A 27,800-nucleotide genomic window follows, 5' to 3' on the forward strand; every position below is an offset into this window, starting at 1 on the left:
TGGCCTTAAGAAAGTTTCCGTGTTCTTCACAGACAGTCATGCCTTCAGTAAGGTGATGGAGGGAGAATATAAAATCCCAGAGTTACTGCAAGCCTTGAAAAAGTTGTGAAAGAAGACTTGGCAGTTAGTAGCTTTATGTAAAAGATTTTTGCATATAAATTGCATACGCATATGACATTTTAGCTCCAACTTTACATGTGTTTTGGAGGTTGGATGCAATCTTGTCCCTGCCTGTCTGTTTGCTTTTGCCATCGCTGCATCAATATTAATCCCGTTGGTTTTTCCCTCTGGCTTTTTTCTTAATTTCCCTCTCTTCCAGTTTTGATTTAAAAACTCGTTGGTTCCTTTTATCCTAGGAAAAAAACCTAGGCATCTCTTTTCTGTTTTTTTAATGAATTATTGTATATAAAGTATGTATATTTCTTTTTTTGTCTTTTGTACTAGACACTCTTGTATTCATCTGGTGACAAGAAATGGCTAGAGAGCTGATAAAATGAAGAGATATTCCTTTACTGGAGACATTTTCCCTTCTTTAAAGGTAAAGAAACATTCCTTAAGTATTATTGCTATTCTGTCTCCCTCTGCCCGCCTTCTTTCCCCCTCCCTTCATTATCATCAGAGAATCACAGGCTTTGCCTTACCAACTGTCTGCACACTGTATTTAAGAAATATCACCATTCTGAGCTCAGATTTGGATGGACTTTAAAATTACTCATAAATTAAGTCCCTTTTTTGTTTGGAAATTGTCAGTGAACAGTCTAGTCTCCCTCTATTTTTGTCTCTTTATTAATAACCTCCTGGTGGCTGTATTTCGTTTTTGGAGTCTCAAACAGAATCTGGCTTATCTTTGTAAGCCCTACTTGTAAGATGCCATGACATGGGACAGCTGCCCCTCATTGCCTGCATGACTGAGGTGGTTGTGGGCAGACACCTCCGAACAATCTATAGTTCTTCAGCTTCATGAAACATAACCAGAGCTATGAAATTTTCACACTCACCCCAAGTAGAAATTGCAGGTTTCCACAGTATTAGCTGATGAAATAAGCAATCCCTCCTTCCCTTCAGTTCTAGCTGCAGTGACTCATTTCAGTTCAGTCACTTTGACTTACCTTGTTCCTACTGTGGGAGGCTCAAGGCACTCTATGATATGGTACATGAACTACATCTGCAGTGGAAGAGAGTTTTTATGCCAGAAGTCTATCAACAAATGATTTGCAGAACTGCACTTCATTCTATCTAATAATTTTTGATTACTTGAAATTGATTGAATTTTTTGTTTTGTTGGATTTTTTTCCCACATTACTGATTTGTTGTGTTTTAATGAAATAAAATTTGGAGAATGTTTGAGAGCAAGGCATTATCTTTAAACTCTCATACTTTCGAACACACACAAAAAAATTCTCTAAATGTTTTTAAGTAAAAAAATCTGATTTCCCACAGTCATTCTCATTAATTTCCTGTGGTGGACACATGACGTAATTAATACCTTGCACCCTTGGTCCAAAATAAATGTAATTGACAACTCAGTGGTTCCACTTAGCACAGCATTTAATTTGATTCCTAAGCATATAAAAGTTGCTTCCAGTTGAATTAGAGAACATAGCTGAACAGGGGCTGCAATGGTGCATCAAAAGCTATGACATCCCTGTTCAAATCATTTATAAACAGCAGAAGAATTTTAAGAACTGAATTACTACCTGAACTTCAAAAGAGACCATGTATTTCTATTAATACAAAGAACAATTGCAAGCTGTTAGCCGTTATTTGAAATTGAAATTCATCAAAAAGGTGGTGGAGGAGGAATATATCTGCACTCTAATGTGGATAAAGGATCTTCTGTGAGGTAAAATTACTTCTGAAATAAGAGAAGTTTAAATAAACTCTAAAGAAGACATGCAACTTTATCTTCAGAGTGCCTTTCTCCCAGCCTCAGCTCAAACTCTCAGCTTTTTCCAACCAGATCCTAAACCCAACTTTAGATAAAAATTTCTGTTTCTACAGCCTGGGTTTGTTCTTGACCAAGAATTTTCTGAAACTCTTCAGCCACTAAAAAAAAATACTAATTTTTGTACACCATCTTGATGATTTTTTTAAAATTGAAAAATCCAACTGCATTAGAAATACACAGTACATGGTTTTCCTTAACATAGGAGTTATTTTGTGGAAAGAGGAGGATGCCATATATGGGGGCTCTGTTACTCATCACCACAGAACTCCAGCCTGACTCTTTTTGCAGGTCTCATCTCCTTGCTGTGAAACACAGGGCTGATATTTTCCTCTGTAAATAGATATGCTCACAATACATTACAGTATTACAGCAGAACTTTCTAACATCACCTTTTTACCTCTTTTTAGCAGGTTCAAAATACAAATAAGGGCCAATGCTCTGAATTGGAATTTCTTGTGCAGTTTTGCTTTCATGGAGTTGCAGCAAGCAACAGATAAATTTGCTTTGTGTGTGAATGCCAGAAGCAGTGCTGGTATTTCAGAGTAACTGATGTCCCTGGGACCCAGGCAGTGATGTTGGGCTTAAAGGACAAATTGCTACATGCAATTTGGCAACCTATTTAAGGGGTAAAATAAGCAAGTTTTAGCATGATTATACATAAGCTCTGTTTTACTAATTGCTATTTGACTAAAATCTGTTTTTTTCAAAGCCCCTGGAGCCGTTATGCACAGCAAAGGAAAGTAATAATGAAAGAAAGCTTGATATTCTACATATGAGCAGCAGATTGTGTAAATCCAGCCTTCCGATTCTGATATTAGTTAAACATGCTCCTAATATTGCCACACATTGATTCAGGATAAAATATAGCAAAATGAGGCAGTTTGAAAAAGTCCCTCCTGTTCTATGTGGAGACATACTGAATTTAGCAATAGTGGCATGATTAGGATATCTTGAAACCAAATTAATTCAATTTATTTTACAGACCATTTCTCTTTACTTTCAAGTCCTGAAAGCTCAAAGGTTTATTCACTCTCTAATTCTCTGTAGGATCAGCCTGGGATGGGGGAAAAGATTCTATTATATAAAGGAGGTTCAAGTGAATGGGTCTTCTTTCAGAAGGAGGGGAGAATAAAAAGACACAAACAAAGCAACTAAAATTCAGATCAGCTTTTTCTCATTCATTTAGATATCTTCCAGATTGGCAGCTCTGGATGCAGGGTGAGATGAGAGTTTTGTGTCATTAAACTATGGTCACTTAGACTGTAGAAGAAAATCATCAAAATTTATTTCATATTTGACACAGAACAAGTATCAAGCCAAAATCTTTTATTTCACAATACTAAATCTGAAGTTACATGTGAAAGGGAAAAGGAAATAGAGAAAGAAGCTTAAAAAAATAAAAAGAGGAAGCGGGGGGGGGGGGGAGGCAGTACTAAAACTGCAGTCTTAGCCTTCTAAACCCTTTTGCTTCTCTGATTGATACTTTTCAATTATACCTTCCCATTTCACTGACATTTGAAATGCTATTTTTTTTCTAGCGATAACTTCAAATGCTTAAGTTCCAACAGCACCAGTAACCCTGTTTAGCTGTAGTAGTAAATTGGTTCCTTGTACAACATAATGGCAGTGACAGCCTTTTGCTAGGGAAATGAGTTCTCCAATGGGACATGCCTATGATAAGACGTCCGGTTTTGAAATTGTATTTCTCTGTATCAGAATTAAATCTGGACTTTATATTTCTTTGCTGCCACTGCTCTGTAGCTGGTCCCTATACAGTACGACCAAAGACTGACAAGTAATGCTTACACAGGAACCCTTTCACTTAAATTGGATTTGTCCTTTTATGTTTCCTCCTATTATTAGCTATTAAAATCTCTCAAACCCTTTTTTAAACAGTGATAGGGTTTGGCAAACCTGAAACTCACTGACTTGGAGGAGGAAAAAAAAGTGTTCTACTATTAAGAGCAGTCATTTCCTTCCCTGGGTAAAATTAACTCACATTTAGTAAAATACAGTATTGATTCCCTGTGTTATATGGTAAGATATACAGAGTATCTTCATTGTGTGGAGAAAGGTCAGGATTCAAATCTATTATATTGGCACAGCTAAAGGCCTTTTAAAAAGGATACCAAAGAAAACACAAATCAGTGCCACTCCTGGGTACCTTTAGAAAATCCAAGCCTGCTTTCTTCTGGCTGTCATATTGTATTTCTTAGAGTCTTTAATGGTTAAAACAAAAGTAATGTGCCTCCTGTGCCGCTTGATTTGCATTGGTACCTGACAGTACCATAAGTGTGTGCACTTAGTGTGTTATTACTATGTGCTGTAATGGAACAGCACAATGGAGGTCACTAGGAGATCATCAGTATATATAATTTCATTTTAACCTTAGGTTTACATTATCACTTAAATAACAAAATAATAATCATTCTGTGGGAAAGGGTAATTCTTTTTCCATTTCTTGCAGTAAAAAATTAACTCAATGTGATCCCTATATTGGTCTCAATACTGATAACAATTCCATCCCATTTTTCTTCAAAGAAACACTCCTGGCAAAATTAGGAGAGAAACTGCTTGGAACTTCAAAGCTGTTCAAAAAGAAAACAGTTTAGATTTCAACAATGGCCTCTGACTTATTTCTGATTTCATTTCAGCATGGGATGTATTCACTTTAGAAAATACAGACAAGAATGCTTTTTGACACATATCTTGAAAAGGCTATTGGACTTGTACATATATGGATTATCTATATAGCATTTATGTCTGATTTGAGAGGGCTGCAATTTTTTGCCTTCAGTTGCCATCAAGGATCAATAACTGTGGTCAAGATGATACTTTTCCTTGATGTGGTAGAGATTCCATTGCACCTACTAAATGATTACATTTTATTTCATTGAATGGTTAAATTTACTGTGTAAAAAGGATTTGGACCTTTAATTGCTAATCTTTTTACTTTTTAAAAACATTGACCAGAATAAAACTTTTACAGCCTCTGTCTGTGTTTTCTACATACTATTAATAGTCAGAAATGTTGAATACAGAAGGGCAAGTTAAATCCTGTCATTGAAACAGCAAACAGCTTTAGTCAAATGTATTGGCACAGAATTAAAAATGCATCAAGCATGTATTTGTCTTCTCAATGGGAAGCCCTTATTAATAGTTTGAAGAGTAGAAAGCTTAGCCTTATGCAACAAGCGCTGTAGTAGGTTGTTGTTTTTTTTTTTTAAATATATTTTAATGTGTGAAATTGCAGGATGCCAAGGTTGCCATTAAAGCTCCTCTCTCATTCCAGTAATTTTCCCACTTAGATTCATTCTTTCCTTTCACAAAAAAGCACTTCATAGTGGTCACAGCAGAAATGCAGTGATACTGAGCAGAGTGCAAGGTTAATTACTACTCCACTGTCAAAATATTGGACATAACTACAAGGACATGAGTCGGCTCACTTCTCTGAGAAATCTCTCCCTTTCTCTCTTGTGAGCAGGGATTTTCTAAGGAAGTGTATGTGCTTTATTCAGAATTTTAGTAGAAATTATTTATAGACAGGCTATTTTAGAAGAACCCACTTTTTTTTTGATTCTGACCCCAGCACAGAACAGTAGCATGAACCCATAAAACAAGACTGTATTCTCTATAGACCTGTGGACATAATTCGTACCTCAGGGATCCCTTTGAAAATAAATCAGGTGAATTGTCTGTGTTCAAATCTTTGTTTTGGCTTCTGACTCTAGAAATTTACAAGCAAGTGTTTTTCTTCAGTGCTGTTACTCTTCCCTACTCAGCCAAGATGTGGGAGGTTTGACTAACTTGGAATATGGCTCCTTTGTATTTAGGACTAAACCACATCTAATTAAATTTTAAAATGAAATTAAGGGAAATCACCAAATCTATGTGTGACCTGGCAGGTGCCTCAGTCTCTGTTTACTGGCTGTGGGCTGCCGGGTTGGAGTTCCCTGAAGCCCTTACTGGAAACCTACAAAACAAAAGAAAGCTGATTTTGCTATCTCATTCACAAATCTGATCAAACTGCTGTAATAAAGAGCGTGGATGAATCTTTCCTTGGCTTACAATTTCTAGCAAGTGCTCAAGAATGCTTCTTCTATGTGTGATGACAGAGCAGCCAAAGGCAAAATCTGACCAGCATTGCTCTGGACCTCAGTCTCCTCTTGTGATCCAGCCCACTGATGCCCCTCAGCAGGGTTAAATAACTATCTTGCTAGGAGGTCAAGATTAGTCCACTCCTATATTTCACCAAGATCTTTTTGCATTGTCATTTCTCCTTTTTGACAGCCAGCTGCTGTCACTTGATCCTATTATAGTAGTCCTTTTGCTGATGCTTTCTGGACAAGCATGCTCTTTTCTCTAGCTGTTAAATCCATCCCAGCCCACTTCCACCACTTGACATAATGGGTGTGAAGATTTTCCCATAACAAGCCCAGACCTAGGAAGCAGTTTCTTGTATTAACATCCTTCACCAAACCTCTTAGCTTCAGGCATGGTGTATCTGATCAGGCAATACAAAAATTTTGTATGGGCTATGAGGTCTTCAAAGGCTGCTTTGTGTGTTTGTTGAAAAGGAAAGATGTGACCCACTAAGGTGTGTCCAGAGTTTATTTTATGCAGTTGGAATGAGAAATGGCCTGAATAAATAGAGATGAAGCTGAAGAGAAAACTGAAAGAGTAAGTGTGGGAAATGTCTTGTGCTTTGCTTTGCTTTCACAAAACACACATGGTGCTACTACTGTTTTAAAATTATTTTTTAAAATGTGCTTATGACATTATAGTGTGAGTGAGAACAAATCACTCTAGATTAACAATGCACATAAAAATAATTAACAAGCTGACCGCATGCCTGCTAACAATCTCAATCAAATTTGCAAACTGCCATTAAAACAAACACAAAAAAAACCCATAAAACCCCCTTAAACTCCTAAATCCACTATAACTCATGATCTTATACACACATAATGCATCTTTCAGCCTGCTGGGATACCTGAGGCCCTTCAGACAAGTGGTGCTGTGAGCCACCTCTTCACCGGTGGTTCTCATTTGGCAGACAGCTGGCTTTTAAATCTGGGGCTTTTACTTTGTGTCCTTTAGCAGAATTTAGCAGTTAGAAAACTGAGAAGAAGGGTGGCTTTTTGAATAGTCTTTAAAGGCCTTGGTGAGTTAAAATCAACACCTGAAGTTATACCCAAAATGAGCATGGCATCCCACTTATCCTGGTAAGCATACTTATTACACACTTTTTTGGACCAGAAGAGCTTATGTGTGGTGCCATTCTGCACTAAATGATATTTCTCTTTGGAACGTACCTTTTAAAATTCTTCACAGTTTTTCTTATGACACAAAATAAGCTTTATTCCCTTCCTACTATTAATGGACAACTAAGGTGTGGAAACTAAGTAATGTGCCAGTGTTCAGGGCCTGATTTTGTATTCAAACCTGCCTTACCTGTCTTAATTAGCGGCTCAGATTTTAAATAGCTGGCTTTCTGAGCCTCTTCTAGTTGTGTACACATGGCATTTTCTTTTAGTTGAAGCTTATTGTCAAGTGGATTTTTTCCCCTGTAAAAAAATCAATACAATTTGAATTTTTCTACCCAGACTGAATCCTTGGTAAATTGTTGTGGACGGTTATTGATTTCTTATATCTATGAGATTTTTTTTTTTTTTTAACTAGCATTAAGGTAAACAGAAGTCTTATTGTGTTCATTTTACAGGATAACACTTATCTAGACAAAAGAACACATAAGCACAGGGCTTACCTATAGGAAAGATTCAGCAGATCACTTCCAATAAGACAAAATAAGAAGAACAAATGAGCAGAATGGGAAGATTGCTTTCTTGTCACAAATTTTGATTGAATTGAGTCTGTGCTTTTGGAACTGGTTTACTGATAGAACAAGAAATATCATTTAACTATTTCTTACACTTTCATGCCCACAGAAAAGATAGTAAAGACAGAAAAGTTCTTAAATGAGGATTATGACTCTTTCCTTACCCCACTGAATCTGGTAAGGGAAAGGATGAGAAACATATCTGTCTTTTAAAAGACATCAGAGTGTTTTTTCCTCTTTAGTTCTAAACTGTCTCCAAAACAAAAAGGAGACCCTCCTATTTCACTCTGAAGGCAAGTGGAGCAGCCATTTCTAGAAGCACAAGAAAATAGAAAGTTGAGGAATACTGCTGAATTTATGAAGTCCCCACCCATACAAAAATACAAAGTATTTCAAGTGATCCCTGAGACTTCCGACCTTTGGGATCAAAATCTTTCAAGAAGGCATTGCAATTCCATACTGAGGCACATAATGATAATAACAGCAATAACTTTGATAAAGTAGAATGAATTCCAGCAGAAAAATGAATGGATAATGTGGACTTCCTGGGACAAAGAACTGTTCTAGGGAACACATGACCCCAGAATTGACTTGAATGTTGTGAACACTGATGTTCAGTGAGAAACATTCTGAACTCCAATATTTCTCTTTCAAAAATGTTTATATTTAGCTTTTATAAGGTATGACTGTTTTAGGGTCATGTCATACACTAGAACTACTGTGGGGAAAATTGGAGTTAATTATTGCTGAATGAGATGCCAAGTAATTGTCGGAATCCAAAGGACAATGTATTGAAATGTTTGGTGTTTCTTATTTTTTTCCTTTTCTTCTCTCTTTTTTTTTTTTTTTTTTTTTTTTTTTTTTTTTTTTTCAGCATTCATTCTTTTCTGGTTCCCTGTGGAGTGTTCAGTTCCTAGGGTGGCCTGAGGAGAGATCAGTGATGCTGTGCTTTGTAGTCTATTACAGCACAGCTGTTCATCAATTAGGATGGAGAAAATAATCCTGCTGTTTTAGAATAGCATGATGTGCCTTCTATGTTATCAGGCAAAATGCAAACTGGATACATGAAACCCATGCAGTGAGGCTGCCAGTGCGAGGGGGAACCTCTGACTCAAAAAAGTTCTCCTTTATTATTCTCCTTTTCTCTGCTAGTTAGAAACTATAATTACAAACTTGAGCACCCACTCTACCTTATGACATGAAGGAGCATCCACAGTTGCCCTGCAGGAGCCACTAGAGCAATTAGTGAATCAGAGGTCAAGAATAAAGCTAAGAAATGTGAATCAATGCTATGCTTATACTGAGTGTCTGTTTGTACACTGCTTTCTTTCTTTTTTTTTTTTTTTCCCTTCCTTTTCCATCAGGCCTTCTTTTCTTGTAATAGCAGAGGAATGTGTGCCGAAAAGCAGATAGTTAGTGCCACTTTGCCACCATATGCCTTTATATTTGGAAATTTGCATAAACAGCAAAACATTAAAACAGGATTTATAACCCCCCCTCAAAAATAGAAAATATATGCAGAAGTTTCAAAAGGAAACCATGGGAGTTAAGTTAAAAGGCCCCAGCCCTAAATCCCATTAATTGGAAACAGTGTATTTTATTTGTATTCATAACATGTATCTATTATGCAGACTGTCTAGTGCACAGCATACAGTTTTTACTGGGGCTAAGGAGCCCTGCTCATGGGCAATGTTCTGGATTTCTGTTGTAATTCTTAACGTGTGGAGCAGACACCCAGAACAGAAACTGCATTAAAAACCTGAGAGTTGGAGAGAGAGATGGACCTGTGGTTAAAACTGAATCAATCCCCTCTGCTCTACCACAAACACATTGGCACATGCCATTCCCAGTTGCATTCACACTCAGTCCTTCATAGAAGCAAAAGAATACACTCTGAGATCCACTAAATCAATCCTCAAGGTCTAAAGGAGTGATAGAGGTTAAAAATTTCTTCTAAAGTTTGTGTTTTTCCACTCAGATCAATGCTTCTGCAGAGAAGACATGACCCTAGGTATTACAAAGAAGCTGCTTCACACCTGCATGTGGGGTGGTGCAGCACGTCTGGCTTGAGGTGTGGATGAGCAGCTTTGGAAACCCACTGAGGCCAGCAGCTCCTGGCAAGGGAGTGCTCTGGAGTTCTGAGTGGCAGTAAATGTTGAGGTCCTACTGTCATTGCTGCTGCCTTTCTTATTGCCTCCTTCCCCTCTGTGCTGTAGCAGGTATCACCCAGCCAGGGTCTCCTCTCCAGCCTGCACCCTTACCTTCCTGTCTACATACTGACTGAAATAAATAGGAAAAACATGAACAAATTAATTAGGGAGGGGACTATCTGTGCTGTTAAGTGGTTAACAGCTGCAGGATGTACATTTTGATGTGAATTTAAGATGCCTATCTCCAGCTCCTGCCTTCAGGTCATGTAAGTAAAAGTGGCCTTCTGCTTCTGAAGAGTGCAGAGAGGTAACTTCAGCCAAGGGAAAGTATCACTCTCTGAATTTTACCTAGAAACAAAATGGAAATTCTACTGTTCATACTTAAACCCATTTTATTAAATGGTCTGAACTATTGTTCTGCCTTAACGATAACTGAAGGAGTCCTTGGATATGGGCTTGTGGTTGTCTCTCTTTTAATGCACAGGTCTCAGAAGAGTACCTATGTCAGAGAATATCCACTTGCCCAAATACAGAAGCAGGGAGGTCCTTCTGGCCACAGTTTCCCCTCTCTGGGCACAGTAAACTGGTTTGCAAACTTTTATCATCTTGCACAACTCAGCCTGTGCCAAAATATCTGAATTTTTCCTTTTCTCCCCCATCAGATTCAAATTTGAACTTACCATTTTGTTGCTCTTCTCACTTGTGTAATTAGACCTGTGGATGCATTTATAGTTTTTCTTGTTTCTTCCCAGTACTCCTCATGTTGCATCTTTCACAAACATTTGTTTTCATTTCTCCCTTTAGTAAGAGAACACAATCTTTAAAAGCAAGGATACTGGAACAGACACTGTGCTTCATTCATTTACTTTGGCAATTAAAATGTAGGAAGTTATTTCTTATTCATAATGTCTCATATACTACTGACTATTGTTGTATAGATGCTAAATGTAAGGAAATTGTAATATGAGACATTAAGTGATATAAGATCTTACTACAGCATTGCTTCTGCTCATTCTTGGACCAGAAGTGGCTGAAAGGCAGCGATTTTGGGTGCAAATTAAAGAGCATATAGATTAATAATGATCATTGGTAATAATAACAATTTTGAATGGTTAATCCATGCAAAGTAGTTGTATTACTCTTTCTTTTTTATTAAATAATCTTTTATTTGCCTTTTTATGTTGGGGCCTGTGAACAGAATCCCAGATCTTCAGATGCAGTTGATATCTGGACATGTCTACAAATATTGTTTGGGGGTAATAATTTGTTTGTAAACTGTAAACAGCTACTTGAAAACACGTGCATTTCATATATGCCAGGTTTTGTGTAATCTATACAAGTTCTCCATACTGCAGCTATAGCTTTGGTTTCAGCCTTCCAAATCCCTTGTGTCCACACAGGACAAATGGTGCTCAGTTGGGCACCATATGCAGATGCAGCTCTTCATTTCCAGCCCGTGCTTGATATTGAGACAATAAAAAGTCAGTGAAGGATTTTGCAACTGCCTCTCAGTGTAGCTGGAGCCTCAGCTGTGTATGTGGCAGTTTTACTTATCCTCCCTTTCTGAGATGGCTCTTGTGCCACTAGCAGTAGTGAGTAAACATGGAAATGATGAAAAGCGCTAGAAATGATTGCAAATGTGGAAACTCTACTGGGTGCTTTTCTGTGAAACTGCCCAGCAGTTTATGTTCATGCTGATGAAAACACACTTTATGCCTGGTAAAGTTTTTCCAGAATGCTTGTCCTAAAAATCTCTACTTATTTTCTTTTTTATTCTCAAATTCTGACTGTTCTCCTTGCAGAACTGTGATGAAAGAAGTACAGGGAACCTCTGCTCTTTTGGTGGAATGTTTAGGGTGGTGTTATATGCAGGAAGTCTGTATATATTCAAACATCTGCCTTACTAAAAAAAAGAAATTAATGTGTTACCTTAGGCTCTCACTCTGTTTCTTATACTAAAGTTTATGTAGAAAGGAGAGGTTTAATTCACACGTGAAATTAATTTGACGGTCCTTCATTAATTCCATCTCAATGTCTGTCAAAACTGCAGTATAACAGCAGTTCAGCATGACTGGCATTAACTGCTCAGAAAAAGCCCTGCACTGGAATAACACGTTGATTGAACTTTGGCATTAAGACACACAACTCAGCAGGATGTGAGAAGAGGGACAACACTGGTCCCTACATGTGCTACTGGTCCAGTTGTTTTCCTCAGTAAAAAAAAATTTCCCAGTTAAAATTTCCTAAAATTTTTGTAAAATTAAAAAGGTAATCCCTAGGAGTTGAGACACATTTGGACTTTATGTAAGCTATTTATTAAATATGGAAAGATATATTGGATAAATTGAACAAACATAAGCTACTGAAATCTTACTACCCAGCTAAAACTTACCAAAAGATACAGAATTCTTAAGTTTAAAGGCAGGTTTTGAAGAACACTGCAGGCCCTGGGAGATCTGTGGATCTCTGAAACCAAGGATACCTTTTCAAGAGTATTTAGTGATTGGAGACCAGCATTTAGAAATGCAAAATACTGTTGTATTGCTAGAGAGAACGAACATTTACAACACCACTGTTAAATGAGCTGTTAAAATCCCTTTATTTGCAGGTAAGACAAACACTTGAAGTACTTAAATTTCATTTTTCTTATGCTTAAAGTTGAGCTTATATTTAAGCACCTTTTGCAATCAAGGTGAAGAGCCTGACCACAAGCTCTTTAAAGTCAAGGAAAATTTAAAGTCAAGTCACAGAAAGCCAGAAGAATGGCTACCATATTTTCATGCATATGACACTTACCTCAGGTATTTTGCATCCTCTCAATGTCGTGAGGCTTGAAAATACATTTTCAGATAACCTACACATACATGGAGGCTTCTGGGCATGGGACCTGGAAAAAAGGTCTGTGGATCCATGGTAAACCTCCCTTTGCAACACCCATGTACTTCTGCTGTGGCAGAATCTGTTTTCTTAACAGATAACCTGTGGTTGCGATATGGTACATTAATTAAAGGGTTTTTTGGGACAAAATAAAGAAGGGAGAAGGCATGTGTAGATTTGGAGCAATTTGTTATTTATTTGTGACTGTAGGAGACCTCAGCTGTGTTTTTCACCTCAGCGTGGAAGCATCTTGATCAAAAGCTGAGTGTAACAGAGATAAAGAACTTGCACGACAGATACTTTTTGAAATGGAAGCAAAACATGCAGTATTTGTAGCCTGGCAATGTTGAAAAGAAATATGTAAGATTAAAACAAGCAAGTCCAAGTGTGTTTCTTCAGTAGATAGATATATACATATATACTTAATTTAATGCAGCAGCTTTGGTTGGTCTATTTCTCATTCCCCCCTCCCCCCTTTTTTAAAAGCATATAAATTCCAACCATGTTTTGTGTGAAGGGTCTCAGTGCATACTGACATTGTGAGTGTCAGCTCCAGATCACTTTAATCAGAGAGTGGATATGCATGATAAAACGGATAAGGGACTTTAATCAAAAAATCCGCTGGTCTGGAAACGTGACGCACTCCGCCAAACACACTTCATCCCACTTTTCTTGTGCCACTGCCAAGATTTTTATTTCATGAATATGCATTGGACATGATATTACATTAAAATGTGACATTGTTGTGTAGTGGTAGGGATTTAGAATTAGAATAAATAAATAAATAAATAGACTTCTGTAAAGTTTTTGTAATTGAACATTAGTATCATGTTGTGATTTTACATATATTTATTCACCTACCCCCACCCTTTTCGTTCTCTCCAAATTTATTTTTGAATTGCATATTGCATTCATTCCTTTCTGCTTAATAAGAACAACAACAGTAGCAGAGGGATGCTTTATTTAACTTTTACCTATAAGCATAATGTATAGTGTTCTCACCAAGGAATTCTATTTTTGCATACAAAGTACATGTCTTTGGCTCTGTGGCTGGGGGCATTTTTGCTTCTACAGCCAGAAATTACTCCTTTTCACAGAGCCTACTCCAAAGTCCATTATTCTTTACGCAAAGGCTCCCTCTGAATTTCACAGGATTTGGATCATGTACCTAATAAACTGAGAAATCCTTTCTTCCCCCTAATTTTGCTGTGTTACTTTGTTTCCTGGAAATTGGTGAGGATTATAAAACCAATGTATGGAAATTTGCATCATTAAGTCTGTGCTAGTCTCAGTTTTAGATTTGTATATTTTCATGTACTTGGGCCAATCAGCTTTGAGTCAGAACATGTAAGCATTTCTACATCTGTCTCTTTGAAAACCCCCACACCATGATTTCTGAGAACAGATCTCTCAGACAGTATACTTTGAAACACACACCCTAGCATGTGGTGAAGCATTCATCAGATTAAAGATGAATGTGTTTGCTGTCGTACAGTTTCTCTGCCACAAATACATGCAGGATGGCACTTGAGCAAAGCAAATTTGTCTAAATGCAATGGTTTGTATCTGACAAAAGTCAGGGCCTGGTCTAAGTGTATACAAAACTGTTAAATTCAGTGAAGCTGTGCAGAATTGCACAAAGCATTTGCCCTTAAATACGCAAATATATGTTACTACTATGACACTGTTGAGTGTCTTTGTGGCATATCTAGGGTGGATAATGGCTAGGTATGAGTCACAGAACTGAGTTTCTTTTCCTTCTTGTCTCCTGATCTAGATGCACTTGGTTAAATGAGAGAGTGATACTGCCTTCCTTTCACTCACCAGTGACTTGAAATCTCTATGTTAAGTAGTGTTGAGCAGTTAGGGAGTTTTTTTCTTAAGCTAGGGGTAAAAGTGGATGTTCTTTAATTTGCTAATCGAGGATTGTTGTATATCAGTTGTTCAGTGAGGACCTCTTCTTGTAATGGATGCTTTCCAAAAGTAATTCTAATTAAAGCCAAACAAACAAAAATTGTAATTACCTGACTAATGATCTGGAGCACCAATATTTCATAACCTGTGTTATTCAAATGTACAGAGGCTGTATAAAGATTGCTTGGTGTGGAAGATTTGTAAGTGATAACCACATTGAGAATGTGGTCTCACTTAGCCTTTTGCTGTGCTTCAAACTTTTGAAAGAGAGAAAAGATTAGTGATTGTTGGCTGAGCTGTTGCTGACAAGAGCAAAAAATATTGAAGATAAAATTCAGAGCTCTTTACTTCTACACCAAAGTTATGGTAATTTCAAATAGAATTTCCTTTATGAGACTCAATTTCACTGGAATTTATACCTTCTGTATGTATGTATCTTCCACTGGTAAAAGCAGAGAAAGCTTGACATTCAGTCCCAGATCCTAATCAGAAAAGGAAATCTGCAACTTAGGAAGTTTTCAAAAATTTTATAGGCACTTAGGCTTAGGTTTTAGTCCCATCATAGAACTCTCTGAGCTGGCTGGTGTGTACTAGGGAGTTCAACATTGCCCTTTTCTGCGGAGTTCATTTGATAGTGTTGTGAGGACCAAGAATGATAGCAGTAGGGGGACCTGTTTGTCCACTTATTGTCAGTTTGGGGTGTTTTGTGGAAACAGCTGGGCTCAAACCTTATCCTGGTGCTTTCCCTATGCTGACCTTGCAAAATTGCCATGGGCATTGGAGTAAAAACTTTCCCCCCGGATATTACTTTTGTACTTGTGTTGTTCCCTGACACTGGCAAAAGAATTCCTGTGCATCAGCAGAACTTATTGTCCTTCATACCTTCTTTAGAGCTGGACAACCAGACTGTTTCTGGAGAGCCTTATGCTTTCATGCTATGATTCTTGAGTGCAGAAGGATTTATTTAAATGAAAGGATTTCCATAGTGTTCTTAAAGCCTCAGAGAGGATCCTGAGACCTTACTGACAGTACTTTTCCACTCACAGTCGATCTAGGATCTTGTAGCTTTTAGTGTCTGTCCTTTTCTCTTTTAAATGATACCTTTCTGAAAACAACTTTTTATAAAATGCACAGCTTTGTATGGTTGTAACCATTAACAGAGGAACTCTGCTCATGGGGCAGTTAGGTTTACTACAGCTGCTATAATTTCTGAGCTCACACTGTTCTTCATTAAAAGTCTAATTCAAACTCTTCTCACTACTTTTGTCCAGCTCCTAGAATCCACTACACTCCCAGATAGCTAAAACACCATGGTTATAACAAGTCAAACCCTATGCATCCTCTAGACTGCCCACCTCATGAATATACCATGTAACAAGGCAGCTGGGGATATGGATGAAGTCCTACCACAGCAGAGCAAGAGGAGTGCAGTTCTGTGCAGATTTCAAAAGGAAAATCACAGTTATGGCACAATCAAATAGTCAAACAGTTAATAGATTAGAAACATCTAGTATAAAGGACAATGACTTCAATGGAACAATACTCATGGTCTCGAATTCCTGTAGATTATGGATATGTACTCATAGAAGAGCTTTTAGTGGCTGATAGAGATATCTGCAAAGACAGACATCAGTCAGAACTGCCTAATGTAGAATGAAACATCCCCAAAGGAAATTACCATTACAAAAACTATTATTTAATATTAAAGGTAATTGTAACACAAGGGCATGACTCATATCCTTGTGTTACAATTAACTTAATATTAAATGATAGTTTTCTGAATGGTAATGAGGGGAAGTTAAACCTGACACTCTGTCCTCAACCCTTGCTACTGTGCCTGACTATTAATATGACTAAGAGGTGTCTGTACAGTCTGTCATTTACTCATGTCACCTGTTAGTCATGATGAAGTGTGGAAGGTAGAATTATAGTACCAGCTTTTACAATTAATTGGAGAATGCTCATTTTGTGGACTGCTATACAGGATAACTGACCTTTACAACCATCAGACTAGAGAGCTGATGCATTATATTGATAATGAGCACTTTAGTATGTTAGACCATGACAGACTTATAAAGATTCACAGCCTTAACTTTCTGTACTTCATGCAATCTTCCTAATATTCTTCCTCAAGAGCTTTTTCTGGTTTCTGCACAGTTCCAGCTGGTATCAAAGATGTGTACATAGAAAAATGCAGGCACATTTCATGCCATGATCATGTTTAAAACCTTTTAACATCAGGTTTTCTGTTCTGTAGAGCATGCCTATATAGTTCCCAACACAGAACTGGGGCGTTAGTTTAGAGGCAGCCTTAGCATCACTTCAGCATAACATTTATATTTCTGCATATCTCTATATTGTATTGCTACTGATAGTGAATGGACAGTTTTGCTTCCTGCACCCCTGCAGCTGGTTCCTGAATATAAGTAACCACTTAAGAGTAAGGTAGAATGTATGACTTAAGAAAAATAATAAGAAAATCATTATATGCTTAGTCAGAATGAATCATTTTGCATGTTAATGGTTACATCATGTCATTCCTTATATCACATCACGACACATGACATAGAAGCACTGCATGCAGTTTATTTTAAAAAGTTTAAAATTAAAGATATATACACTCTTTTCTTATCTATTTGTAGCTGTGATTTCAGCCAGAGAACTTGTACTATGAATTCATGTTATTAATTAGCAGGTTTGGATACCTGCAAAAAGCAAATAATTCTGAGATACCAGCACACAGTCCATGAAAACAGATATTTCAGGATGAACTTAGCTCTAATAACTGGGTCTGTGTTTGAAAACAAGTTTAAATCAGGAAATAGACCTGAATATATATCATCTGAATATATATCATCCTGCTCTGTGATGGACCCTGTTGCTGGGGTATAGTACTGCTGATCTAACCTTTCCCTTGGAAAAAAGCATATGGTTTTACCTATAATCGTGTTGTAAGCTCTCTAACACAACGCAAAGAGGATTCCACAGGGTAAGAGAAAATCTCGCCAAGAAGTCCAAATTCCACTTAATATCTAGAGGTGAGAAAATCCATGTGACTCCAGTTGCCTTTTACAATGGAAAAGGTGGAAGGGAAGCTGTAAAGCAATAAGGTATCTTTCCCTTTTGCTGTTTGTACTAGCAGATGTAGGTGAAACCCTGCAAGTGCATTTGTTTCCCTGTTGGGCTGGCAGCAAGATCATTTTAACTTGAAGTTACACAGTGCAAGAGAAAAATACTGGTGTGTCAAGCCATGATGTCCCCTGGTTCCCCTGAAGTGCAACGCTACCAGAAAATGCCTTATTTTCTCTAACAGGCAAACTCTGCCAGTCCAAACCTGGCATTTTCTAGGAGATGCAGTAGCCCTTTCTCCTGAGCAAATGCTGTTGTTCCATTTGAAGAAGGAGCCTTGCCCTGTTTACAATCCTGCATTGTTTGTAAGGATTGGCTACGCGTGGGCACGTGGAACAGAAAAATGCAGGAATGGCATCCTATGCCTGCACAGCCACTGGAGCAGTGATGAGATATATGGCAACAGATCAGGTCAAAACTTCATATTTTTTAAGTCCTTAAATATATATTCAGAGATAGGGAGCTGTCTGTGTGGCAGTTATCCAAACTCTAAAAACCCCATAAATACATATTTACATGACAGATTTACATGATTTGCTCTGGAGCTCTTGCACAATTTTCAGGCAAGGTTTTTCATAACCTGCAATATACTGCAGAGAAAGGGTATTTCCACCTCAGACTGGGTTCATCCTTCAAGAAGCTCTGGGTGTTCTAGGTCAAGACACACTCAAGCTTGAACAGCCTTGCTGGGATGTCTGGTAATTTAGAAGCAGCTGCAGAGGAGAAAGAAACTAAGCAGAAGGGCTTTGAGAGCCTGCTTTTAGGAGTCCATAATCTGCCCTCATAAATCTTCCTGGAGATTTTGAAATGGATTGGTTGTGACATTCATGACTTATTTTACTATCTCTAGGCATGCCAGCACTTTCAAGCTGGATGTCAGGAACTCATAGCTTCACCAGTAATGCACCTAGATTGAACTTCTTCTGAGTTAAACCTTAGTATGCTTGTGCTATGTACAGGAACTGTGTTAATGTAACATGGGTGAACCCAACAATAGCTCTGCCCAGAAAGGAATTAACAATCACGAGTGAAAATTTGTTTTGTTTTGCCATTTAAAGACAGACACTGAAGGAGAATGTTAGTCACCTGTTATACAATTGAGATGTACAACTAACATCTCTATTATATATTGTACGGAATGAGAAAGGAGCATCACTTATTTATTCCTTCTTTAATCTTTCCTCAAGACTCCAATGGCTTACAGTAGAATCGATGATATATGTAGTAGCTACTGCAGAAAGATGTGTTTCTGAGCTGAGGCAGAAGGCAGGTTTCCTCAATGTACGGGTTAGCAGTTACCATGTCTACACATCACTAGGGATAATCATACCAGACCAGAAAAGTACTTCAGGATCTGCTTACCTTTGAGCATGCAGGCATACTAATTGACTTAACTGAGATTACATACAGGCTTAAAGTTAGTTGTATGGTTTGCTGGATTTGTAATTAATCCCATGGCCTGAAATATACAGAAGCTTTATAGTGAACTTGAAGGCCACTGAACCAAGCTTCCTTGAAAGGCCTCCTTTTCAACTAGGAAACTGATTTTTGAGGGCTTGTTGGTTTGTTTGTTTATTTGTTTTAAATAAAGGTTCCTAAGGTGCTGGAAACACTGACAAGGAAACGAGCGATGTGCTTTTAACTGGCATTGCCTAACTGCATCCTGAGCCTTTGCCATCTTGTTCAGAGTATGCACCAGCTAGTCCCAGGTTGCTTCTTGAATTTTACTTGGCATCTAACTTAAGCCACATCTTAGTCAATGAAATTATTGAGTGGTTTATTGTGAATGCCATTGTTTCAGAAGCTGAGTCATGCACTGTTGCATTTTGATACCAGTTAACATCTTAAAAGAGGGATAACTTGCTGTCAGTATAAGGTTTGCACTTTTATTGCTGAAGCATTATTTCTAATGTCTGGCAAAAAAATAGGGTGGAGACACTTCAAAAATAAATCTTTTCCTTCTTAGACACCACTGTGAAACTAAAAATTATTATTATTGATTAAAAACAGCTTCAGGGATTCCACATGCTCAAGTATAATGCCAATTTTTGTGGCATAATCATCACATCCTATTTATAGAGAAGAAACAAGCAAAATTATTCCTCCCATGTTATATATTTCTGAGGATTTTTTACATAGAGTTATTTCTTAATTTTTTACATTGCTATCTCATGTTACATTCATGGACCAAAAAACATCCTGCATTTCACTTTAAAAATAAGAAAGAAAAATGAATGAAACAATGCAATGAAAGTTTTTGTAGTTGTGGAAGTCATGATGGCACTTCTTCAAGAGGAAGTATAAGAAGTTTAGTTTTAACTCAACATTACTTCTACATCCCTTGACACAGTATTATTGTGATCTATTTTATAGCGTTATTCTGAGCTTTTCCTGTCATGCCAATAGTCCACTAGCATTGTATAAAAGCAATGTAATTTGTGGGATCTACACAAATACAAGAGACCTGGGCAATGAGATACCTAAAACTGTGGCCATCCAAAGGACCACAGGACCTCATGTGGTGTTGTGATGGCAGATAATGGCTAACTCACAAATAATTTTTGTTTTGCTTTGGAAATATGAAAGTGCATTGCTCCTATTTATGAATGTCATAGTTTGTTCTGAAAAATAAACCTAAGATCTTTGGTTCTTCATCCTTTACCAGGATGTGCAGCTGGCACCAACACTCAGTCTTGCCTCACTTTAATGATCCACCTCTCAGAACTTACAGGGTCTCTTCTCCTTCCTTTTCAGAATGAGGTCAAAAATTTTAAGAAGCATCCACGGCTTGAAAATCAAACAAACCTTGATGCACCTCTGCTGTTTGCTTAGGATAAGTTCTGTAGCAATATAAATGGAACAATGAACATACCTTGTGTCCTATAGAAATCATGCTGCTTTTTAGGTCCACAACATTGAGGAAATTGCAGTCTATCACTTGGTATCTTAGAGCAGGGAAAACTTACCTGGAATGTATTAATTTTGTAGATTGTTTTAAAACAAAACATGTTCCTTCATTTTCCCTTTCCTTCTTTTCCTGTTTTCCCTTTCCTTCTTTTCATGCTAATATAACTCATAGGTTCATCCAGCTGTGGAGAGTCTTGCAGATAATTTACTCTTAATTGTGAAGGTATAATCAGATCTATTGCTTGAAGTATGCTAGATGTACTTAGCTATTTTTTTGTTTCAATAGTGGAAAGAAGAGGCCTGTGTATTTTCTGTTTGGTAGATGCGATAGAAAACCCAGTGTGCAAGAGACTGTGGGGAGTTTCTCAATTGATACTGCATTGAAAGTGATACTGAACAAGCTTCATCTTTTGAGTTTTATAGCACTGTCTTGCAGTATTATGTAGAGAATCAAAAAATATAGCCCAACATGTTAAAAAGTCATAGTACTTAGGGGTCCTGTTTTCATTTCTAGTAGTCTGACACACAGACAATATCTCAGTAATGGTATTCTGATTTATCTGCTATGTAGTAATGTTCTTCTTGCTGGTATTCCAATTTATTCAAGTTGGGTTTTTTGCATTCCACCTGTTGATATCCAAACAATTGGGGCAGTGCCAAAGCAAGTCCTGGTACATGTGCAGTCTGCTACTTCATTTATATTATTCACTGAGCTTTACTAAAAAGAAAATTAAAATACTGCCTAGCTGCAAACTATGAGTTTCTCTTTATTTTAGAACAATGCTTATCATGGCAATTTGAGAAACATCAAATATATTCAAGCCAACAAGAGTGTGATGCAGATTCTGTGTATCTCTAGGTTTAAGTCAGTCAGTCTGAGATTTCCCATTTTTAGCTAAATAATCACAACCCACCACCTCTTCCCCATGTCATTTGCACATTTGGTCAATGAGATAGAGTATCTGAGGGTGTTCTTCTTGCCATCTCTTCTGTATGTCTCGTGGGAGGTTCTCTGGGTACCAGTACTGGTCAGTGAGCAGGTCCAGGTGGTTACCTTTCCAGCTCCCTACAAGTTCGACACTGTAAATGCTGGTGTAATTATAAAAAAACCCTGTGGTTGACCTTTCTGACCCCTGAGAAATTTTGTTTGCATTTGATATTTAGTCATTTGTAACAGCACCAGTGCAAACTCAGCATGGAGGTGGGGAAAAATATATTTAAGCAGATCTTGTCTCTTTGAAGCCAACAGTATCTGTTTGGTTTTGCTTGTTCACCACTCCTTGTAGTTCATGGGAGTGCAGCTATCTCACAGAGTTTACACTGAGGGGAAGTCATGAACATTTCATCAACACAGAGAAGCTCTGATTGAATGAATACTTAAGGATGGGTTTTTATTGAGTTTTGTCTGAAAGAAGATAAGGATATATATATATACATATATATATATATATATATATATATATATATAGTAAAATATCCAGCCTTCAACCCTAGTGCCACTCTGCCCCTTCCGGATGTGCTCCTGAGTGTAATTTCATTAAGGCATATAGACATGCTGGAGCATGACCCTTAACCTGATGCCATCCTGTGTGTCTCTAGTGTAACACCAGCGCATAAAGCAGGACTCCAGGCTAATCCAGGGCTCCAACAAGGGCAGCCACATCAAGAGTGAAGCCATGGGAGCCTTAGGGGTGTGTGCTGAGGGTCTTGAGCCACTCATTGCCTTTGCCTGCTCATTCCTCCCACCCATGTGACAAGGAGAGGGGTTGCATAAACTCCTGCAGTTCTGGCAACTAGAGCAATATGTATCTGTCTTCCGGCTTGTGAGCAGAGGGATTCCCCATGAAGCCAAATGAGCCTGTGTGATCTTTGATGCCTGCTGGTGTGAGCATTACAAAGACCTTGAAGTTATAGCACCACCCCAGGCAGCAAATATGGAAACATTCGTGACCATCACTCTCACAAGGGGCAGGTGGAAGGGATGGTTTGTCCTCCTGTTTTACCACAGAAAGCTTCTCCTCTTAGCTAGATTGCTCATTTATAACTGGGGTTGGAAAGTGCAAGCCAAAATGAAATCTGCATTAAAAGAATTTTGTGGGCTGTACAAATCATAAGGGTAACTACTTCACAACATACTGTCCACTGAGGCATATATTTAAAAGGTTAGATAAAATATCTCCTAGCCATTTTTTCCAGTTCTTTTCTTTTTATAGTCCACTGCAAAACAACAATAGATAAAAAGACTGTATATAATGCATGTATATTTTGTTGAGTTTTTTTACCTTTCCCAAAGGAGTCTCTGTGCTTCCCACACTAATTGTAGGTTTTTCTGAAAATGCAGCATGAATCATTTATAAATAAAGAGACTTTAAAATCCCTAAAAGACTCCCTGAGGTATTCAGTATTTCAGCATAAAATAACTGTTAAATGGAGTTATTCTGAATTAGCTTTTACTGGAAAGTGGTGAAAATAAAGTTTTCTTTTCACTGTGAATGTGCAATAATTCTTTTACACAGCTACCCAGGGTAATTGACAAGTGATTTTCATAATTCAGGTTTTAGCAAAGAAATCATCTGAAGTGGCTAACATTAAATGAACGGAGCTGCTATTAAAATATAGCTTTCAAGAGAAACTGCATGAGATGTCAGATCCAGGGGCTCTGTGTTGAGACCTTAAAAAATAATTCAGGCTATAAAGTAAAAACACATACATTCAAGCTCCACAATAAATTCATACATACACCTTCCTCACACATGCATACAAACACATAAAATAATAAAGAAGCATTTTTCATCTTTCTCTTAAAATCCTGTGATTATTTTAGCACACAGATAACCTTAGAAAGTCAAGGCACTCAGAAAAGGTAACTGATTTGCATGACTCCTTTGGACTCCGTAACCTTGACTGTCCATACCCACTGTACAATCAGAGGTCACATTTGATCTCTGCGTGTAAAATTATGCAGAGGAAGCTTCTTCAACACTTTGTAGTTGATTGACAAATTGGTCTGTCACTCAAATGCTCCTTCAACTTATCGTGAACAGTAAAGAAAATTATCTGTTCTGTGCATATGTGAGAAAAAGCCTGTTCATTAACCTCTAGTCTGCTGAAGCTGTGGAACATATAATGCTTAGAGGAATATGTACTATATAAGAAAAGTATGCAAAAAGATACAGGTGTGTATATATATATGTTCACGTGTATATATTTGTGTGTATAACATATAAAAATGGGTGTCTATAATAGAGCAGACTGTATGACATATATTTCATATGAATATGTACATATTACACCAGTTTCCACAGAAAATTTAGGCATGCTTTTTCATGAATTTTGTACACACATGGTAGCTACAGACAGGCAGACACCTCTGAGATGATTCCTACAAATATTTGTTAGAGCAGGCTTCATTATCTAAGATGCCTGTGACAATTATCCCTCAGATATTCTGCCTACACTGTAGCTCTCAGAAGCTGGGTTATTTACAAACATTACTGTATCACAGTGTAAGGATTTAAAAGCAACTGACAGTAAAAGTAGGGCCTAATTCACTTCAAGTGTTAAGCAGAGGCAACTCAGACAGATTAAGTGGAGCTATACCTGTTTATCTCAGCAGCAAATTTAGTTTTACATGCCATGGAATACTCATCTGGCATCCAGTTGCTTCGGCTTGGGGAAATATTTGCAAGTCATGTATATGTATATGTTTTTTTTGCTAACTACTGCTCAGTGTACTTTTATTTATCTGTCTGATCTAGGTGAGAAAAATTAATTTCTCTAGGCATTTGTCTCTAAATTCTCTATGTGTAGCTGAACCTCAACTAACGACATCCAGATAGAAATCTGAAGCTAGATGATGATGACACTTCTGTGCCTTGACAGACCTTTTTTCCCCACCATAAGCCCTGTGTACATACCAAAGAGCAGTCCTGATGCAAACTCTCCTAACTTAAACTTTGTGAAAGTCCTGACCACAGCCCTGACTTGCTGGCTTCTGACTCGCCTCTGACCATGAGGAAACATGCCAGGTAAAACCTGGAGAGACTGTGTCTCCGCCCTCTTGACAAGATCAGAGGTTTTGAGTAAGGTATTTGCTTGAAACCTAGGTTGTTAAGTGACACAAACTTAAAAAAATCCCACAAACATAAACCTCCACAATTGGTGTTAACATAATTTTTTTCCAAGAAAAACTTTTCCTTCTACTATTTAGTAATTTTTCTTTGCCAGTGGCTGACTAGCTTGAAGTCTTTGAAACACTGAGCTTTCTATAAAATCCAAATAATTCTCTGTAAATCAAAGTACTTGGCATGCTTGCTGCAAAGCCTGAAGCTTTTTTTTTTTTAAGGTAATCTCTAGAAAGTAGTTTGTACTCATGTTTTCACAGTGATTAAATATGCAAAGTAATTTTCATGATTATCACCCCGTTCTGAACCAAATCAGATGCGGCTATGCTTCTCTTTGTACAAAGCCAGTTATTGGATCAGATTCCAAAACAAATCCCCTGAATTTGGCGGATCATCATTTTAAAAGGGGGCTTGTTAAGGTAATGATTAAATTAAACCACCCCTTTAAGAATATTTAGATCTGGTCCGCCAAGCGGAACGGTCTAATGGTTTTTAAATTAGAAGCTGCGAATGTTAGTGAATTTCTTTTGTGGGTCAAGTGGGTATTAACAAATGCTAAGACTGTTCTCTCTTTTGTCATCACCTTGAAATCTGCAAAGAAGAGCGAAGAGTGGGAAAGACACAAGGAGAGAAGCACTGTTGGTATTTTAATATCAGTGCTTTTAAACCAAGGGCAGCCTCAGATTTACAAGGTTGGATAGGAGAAGGTATGAGATGATGTTGCTAGTAATCTCTTTATACCTTGCTCTTGAGAAGGAGACTGAAGCTCGAATCTTCAAGGAAGTGGAGAACCCAAGTGCATTCAATTCTGGCAGTCTCAAGCTATTGCAGAGGTGTAATAGCTTGCTAACCACAGAAGCGTGGATAACAACCCCTACCTGTTGCTTCCAGATTTCTTAACCCTGTCAATTTTAAATGTGCTTTTTAGCCTCAGATGGTGCTGGGAATTTGTGGCTGGGAGAGACAGTTGTTTCCTTGTGTGGAGAGGATGGCTGGATCCTTTCCAAAGCTAGAGACTTCAGTTTCTCTTTTGGTACCCCAGGCAAACTGTTTGTCACTAGTACTTTACATCCCTCAGTCCTACCTAATACTGGAGTTCTGTGAATATTGGATTTATGGGGCATAACAATCTCCCTGGTGGGAGGAAATCCACATTAAAATATAAATCTGTCAAGTTAGGTCAAGTCACAGCTAACAAAATACCAATGCTGATATTCTGTGCTTAGTCCCTGCTTCTTTTCAGTCATACATAGGTTTCTGAAAATGGCACCACTTGGACCAAATTTTTCCTATACTGAAATGGTTTAAAAGAGAAAAGTTGGTTAGGGGCAGAGGTGAAATTTGAGTTTCTTTCAGAAAAGTGGGGAGAGAAATAGTTTTCTGTGTATTCACACAAAGGCCTTGTGACTCTTTTCTTTATGAATAGCTTTCTAAGCAAGGGTAGTGGTGGAAAGCTACAGAAAAAGACTGTAACTGGGGAGGTGCGCTTCTGTAGGTGAAAAAGTCAGTTTTCAGTTGACTGAATTATGACCCTTTAGGAATTGTATGCTTTGGACAGTTTGTGTAGGGCTTTTTGCTAAGCTTGTAAAACGCACACTCAGGGAGAGACATGCTCTGTGCTTGTGTGTGTATTGAGGGAGGGAGAGAGGGCAGAATAAGTTTGCTGTGAAATGAATGATTTTCTGACCTGAAAAAGTGGTTAGGGAAAGTGGCTTACTGAGCTGAGTCCTGGGCTTATTCTCTGCAAAGCAAGTAAGCAAAGCGATCAGGCCAAGACTGATTGGTATGAAGTAGGATTTACAGAGAGAAACACCACTCCAATTAATCCAACAGACTGCCTTCATTTTATTACCTGCATCCATCGTACCCCACTTGGAATGCTGCATCCAGGTCTGGGGCTCTCAACACAAGAAAAATGTGGACCTGTTGGCATGAGTCCAGAGGAAAGCCACTGAGTTGATCAGAGGGCTGGAGCAGTTCTGCTGTGAAAACGGGCTGAGAGTTGGGGTTGTTCAACCTGTAGAGGAGAAGTGTCAGGGTCCCTTCCCCCTGCCATGTGGTCCTGGGAGAGGGGCCTGGGGGGGAGACACAGGGTTTCCTGAGCCCCTGGTCAGCCTCGTTCCCCATTGGTTGTTTTGTGTTCCCCTGCGTGGGCAAGGACCCTCAGGTCCTGTGATTGCCGCAGTTGCTCAGCAGATCCTCAGCCACACGGCTGGAGAAATAAACATCTCTGAAACATCTATCAAGAACTGGTCCATATATATTTCTTTTCCACGGGCCTCGTTGTCTGATCCACGTGTTGCAGTATCCCCGCTGCAACAAATGGTAGAGAATTGCGAGCAGAGCGATCCCCGATCCCTAAGGACAGTGACTGATTTGTGAGTAAACTCTGGATTTCTCTTCTTGTTTTTGTTTGGCTATTCCATCTCTAAACTATGGAGGAACCATGGAAAGACTCTCAGCTCTCAGAGCCGCATATGGACAATTATCTTAAACTTGAAAAGATCCTTGAACAACGATTTGTAAATTCTAGCTTAATTCAAGCTCCAAAGGAACTGAAACACTTCCTGGCATGGTTGTTTAAGCACTTTTTCTATGTTTCTTGGGATTTGATTCTTACCAAAGACTTTTGGAAGACCGTTTGGACACAGTTAATTTCTGAGTCAAAATATATGCCGATGGAAGAATATTTCCGGGAATATTATTTAATCACTGAGACTGTTAAGCAATGTCAGCTGTGTCCTGGCGTCGTTAAAACTGCTTCAGGGACCATGCGACCCAGGCCACGTGGACCGAGCCCTCTCTGAGCAGCAGCAAGGTAGTTCCTGCATGCGGGCAGAGCGACGCGAGCTGCAGTGTTGGCAGCAGAGCCAGGTGTGGCGGGGGGGCGCCCCCCCCCCGCCCCGCGGCGG

The 27,800-nt window shown here is 38.3% G+C and overlaps 1 long non-coding RNA gene across 1 annotated transcript in view; it reads left to right on the forward strand.

Annotated features, from left to right (window-relative positions):
- Positions 1–27,800, forward strand: part of LOC108445401 — a 163,860-nt gene that overhangs the window by 81,941 nt on the left and 54,119 nt on the right. Inside the window, exon 3 of the long non-coding RNA XR_001860243.1 lies at positions 445–538. This is a non-coding gene — a long non-coding RNA (uncharacterized LOC108445401). The remainder of the gene's footprint in view (positions 1–444; positions 539–27,800) is intronic.

The sequence above is a fragment of the Corvus brachyrhynchos genome, unplaced genomic scaffold, assembly GCF_000691975.1.
Source record: "Corvus brachyrhynchos isolate BGI_N302 unplaced genomic scaffold, ASM69197v1 scaffold1, whole genome shotgun sequence".
In the NCBI taxonomy this organism is placed as follows: Eukaryota; Metazoa; Chordata; class Aves; order Passeriformes; family Corvidae; genus Corvus; species Corvus brachyrhynchos.